Raw genomic sequence first — 3,882 nt, 5'->3', positions numbered from 1 at the left:
AGTACTGGATTCAAAGTATGAGTGGGTTCTGGTACTTACGGAGGCTTTATGCATGTTTTAATCACAGTGGTTTCCTTGCAGAGTTTGGGTCAAACAAGAGAGGGGCACTTAAAAAAATCCACAGGAAATTCTTTTTTCTTTCCACAAACTAAATACAAGATGGAGGCTATGGTGGTGCATGTTTATATACGCATATGTGTATCTAACTTCTAAAGGCCTTCTTTATCATAAAAGCAATGAGATCGCCATATAATTTGCTTTTTACAATAAAGGAAGCAGCTTCTGAAAAAATGTATGACAAGTGTTTTTTTTTTTTTTTTTTTACAAGTGTTTTTTTTTATGACAAGTGTTTTGAGCATGAAAAATTGTCAGAGCACTCACTTCGGCAGCACATATACTAAAATTGGAATGATACAGAGATTAGCATGGCCTCTGCACAAGGATGACATGCAAACTCGTGAAGTGTTCCATATTTTTTCAAAGGCAAAAGAAAAAATAAAGAAAAGTTGTCAGAAAGGTTCTTGAGCAGATGCCTTATCTTTTCTGTATCTTGGCTTTCTTATCTGTAAAATGGGGCTAACAAGACTTATTTCCTGGTGTTATTGGGTCTATTAAGTGATATGCTAGTGTGATGCCCCCCGTAGGTTCTCAGGGCATGTGAATTTTATGTCACTTCATGCTGCCTGCAATGCTGGTTTACTGAGAAGGCTGGAGAAAGCCACAGAGAGGGAAGAGCTCCGGCTTCTGCTGTAACCTCTTGCTTGGCCAATTGCTCAACACTGAGCAATGAGAGTACTTCCTCTACAGATGTGCCTGTTCCCCTGGGCCCGGGCTTGAGTGTTTGGATTGCTGGAACTTGCACACGGGGCTAATGATGAGTTACCTTGCCCTTGTTAAAACTTGGCCTGGGGATATAATGTGATGTCAGCTCCTTCCCCTCCCAAGCGCCTGTGTCCCTGTCCTCTTTCCCTGTGATGATGAATTGTAGCCATCGGTGGCATTGTACATTTAACACAAAGCATTGTTATGGAAACTCCTGTAGTACACTTTCAGGAAGACTTGGTGTTGGGAGTAGTTTGGGCTCTTAATTAGATTCATTTGTTCTTGTTAATCAGATGTGCTTGTGTGCTTGTGCAGATGCGTCTTGTCCCAGTTTAAGGACCGAGTTGCCTTAGGCATGCCCCCTCCTCAGAACACCGTAGCACACCACCATATCCATCTTGCTGCTAACTACAGCTCTTTCATATTTATTGATCACCTGCTTTGCCACTGGGTTTTGATCATTGTTTCAGGATTTCCATCTTGAGACTTGAACCCCTACTAACAAGATGCAGTCATTGTTTCTGGTCTTTGATTCCTAACTTCTTCCCTTATATTTGATCTAGAAGCCTCATTGGGTTCCATAGTTTCTCTTTAGTAAGTGCAAGTGCTGTTGGTCAATGTGCAGGTATCAATAGTTGGGTCTCAAGTACTGGATGTCCAGGATTCTTCAATTCTGTCTTTAGCTGATTCCTTGCATAGAGGCCATTTAGAGGTCAAATCCTGCCTGACCAAATATACCCATCCCTGCTGCCAGAAAAACCTTTCTGGAAGGGCTTCTGGAATCCAGACTAAAACCTTGAGGAGATTCTGATTCAGAAGGTTAGAAAAGGGGTTGGGGTAATGTAAACTAAGGGGGAATGGGGCCTAGACCTGCCTAGGATACCAGGTGCTTCTGATACAGGTGGTTCATGGATCATTCACTCTGGGCCACACTGACCAATGCTGAAATTTCTGAAGTCTGGTTTTCACATAAAGGGTGATGCTGTCATGTTGGCCAACAGAGACTTAAAGCCACAAGTTTAAACACTAGGTAAGAATGATTGTTGTAAATCAGAGCTTCTTTGGGGACTGAAAACAATTTAATTTTCTAAATAAGTTAAACATTCTCTCTCTAAGTTTGTCTGTCCTAAACATTTTGCTTGATTAGCTCTTTCTTCAGAGGAAATTCAGAGGTGAATTTCAGGCCAGGCTTTGTTCAAATAACTTTAATATTTGAATTTGTTCAAGTCTGTGTTTAAAAATGATGCCTGGCCTTACAGAATAGAAAGTGTATTCTCATCAGGTACCATTGTCACTTCTCCCCCTCCAGTCCCTGCCCTCGATCTGCCCCATGCTCCAGCTGGCTCCCACAAATGCTAATGTCTTTCCGATAAATGCTTCATGGGTGATCTTTCTCTCAGCCATACTTTTGGAGGAAGAGATGAAAGGAGACTGAAAAATTAAAATCAAGATAAGCGGTCTCTCCCTTGGAATGTTATTAGGAGGATGTGGTCATTTAAAAGTACTTTCCCCTCTTCTCCTTAGTGTTTGACATGTGAAGTCATGGAAGATGCTATCACACCTTGCTTTATTAACATAGCTAGAGTCACCTGTTTTGAAAAGCCCAGCCACATTAACCTTAAATGAAAAGAAAGTGGAACAAAAGGAAAGATAAAGGGAAACTAGGTTTTGGCAGCGGGAGACGCCAGCTCTCAGCCAGGCCCCTGCAGCTACTCTGTTAAATGGTCCCATGAATTTATTTTACAGGGAAATCATTTCTACTATCTGAGTATACTGAGTGTGCCATTGTCCAGACAAGATTCAGAACCCCGTTAAGTTATGTAACGTGTTGATCTGCAGGAGAACAAAGAAGGGGGCAGAAAGCTAGAGAAGGAACTAGATGGTGGAGATGGCGAGGATTGGCTTTCTTTGGAACCCAGGAGGACTTGCCAAGGAGGGTCATAGGGTTCGGGAGAAGTTGGACTGAGGATTACACGCTAACGCCACAGCCCGAGCCTGAGGCCAGGAGCGTGTGCTGGCAATGCTGGGCTCTCGCAGGAAAGGCGAAGTGAAGCAGGACTGGGAATGCGGGCTTTACTGCAGCTGCCAGAAGCTCTACAGCGAGGCACAGTAGCTAATTCTCTTTCTTTGCACTGAGCCCCAGGCTGACCATTTTATTTCTTCTTATTAGAGATGAAATATTCTTGAAAGATGGGTGAGGTGGTGGTAGTTAGAGTAGGAGTGGTCTTTTTGGGTGTGGTGACCTTCTAGCCCAGATTTCATGAGATATGCAGATTCCCTGTGTCCTTCTTCATGGACCTCATAAGTCACTTGTCAAAGCATCTGCTCCGATTTGGGGATTGGAGACCTCCATTCTTTGTTTCTTGTCACCAAATTTGTCACCGAGTGACTATGAGTCCTGTAACTTGACTTCCAGGTCTGCTACTTCCCTGCCAGGGATTTTAGTTCATTAGAATATTAAGATACTTCGTTATTCAATAGAATAATGAGGACTGAGGAATGGATTTGCTCAAAAGCGAGACAGTTGGTTTTGCTTTGGTTCCTGAGCTTAGGTAGAAGCTCTTCCCTACGAATGGTCATCTTGGTCACACAGCCTCACTCTCTTGAGTGATGAGGGGGCAAAGATTGGGTGTGAATTTATTTTTCCACTTGGGAAAACAGCGCAAAGTATTTGTCCTCCCGATGGCTTCATGAACATACGGAAGGGAACAACAAATTTGTAACCTGGTAGGAAGTGTTTTTTTATTCATTAAAAACACTGGACAAATTTTTGAGCTGTTATTATTTTGTAGGAGTGAAGGGGCTCATCAGTCCTGGACCATGATGAATCCAGAGACTGGCACTTATTATGAGCTGGGTGATGATGTTGCATGATATACGAATTGCCTTGACCTTGCATTGTGTGATTCAGCAGTTTTCTTGGAACAGACACATCTCTTCAATATCAAAATCGTTGGATGTATATGTGAACAGCTGTCAGTCAAGTATGACAAAGGTTTACTATTTTAAAGAGGACATTTATATAGATACAGATGGCAAGACCATGGTATTAATATTTTG

General features: G+C 42.4%; 1 non-coding gene across 1 annotated transcript; it reads left to right on the top strand.

The window, feature by feature from the left end:
- The first annotated feature begins 373 nt into the window (after positions 1 to 373).
- Positions 374 to 477, top strand: LOC112670240 (U6 spliceosomal RNA). The gene has a single exon (XR_003142823.1). It is a non-coding gene; the product is annotated as a U6 spliceosomal RNA (small nuclear RNA).
- Positions 478 to 3,882: the final 3,405 nt, after the last annotated feature.

This window comes from Canis lupus, chromosome 25 (genome assembly GCF_003254725.2).
Source record: "Canis lupus dingo isolate Sandy chromosome 25, ASM325472v2, whole genome shotgun sequence".
NCBI classification, from domain to species: domain Eukaryota; kingdom Metazoa; phylum Chordata; class Mammalia; order Carnivora; family Canidae; genus Canis; species Canis lupus.
This window is presented reverse-complemented; position numbering and strand designations above follow the sequence as displayed.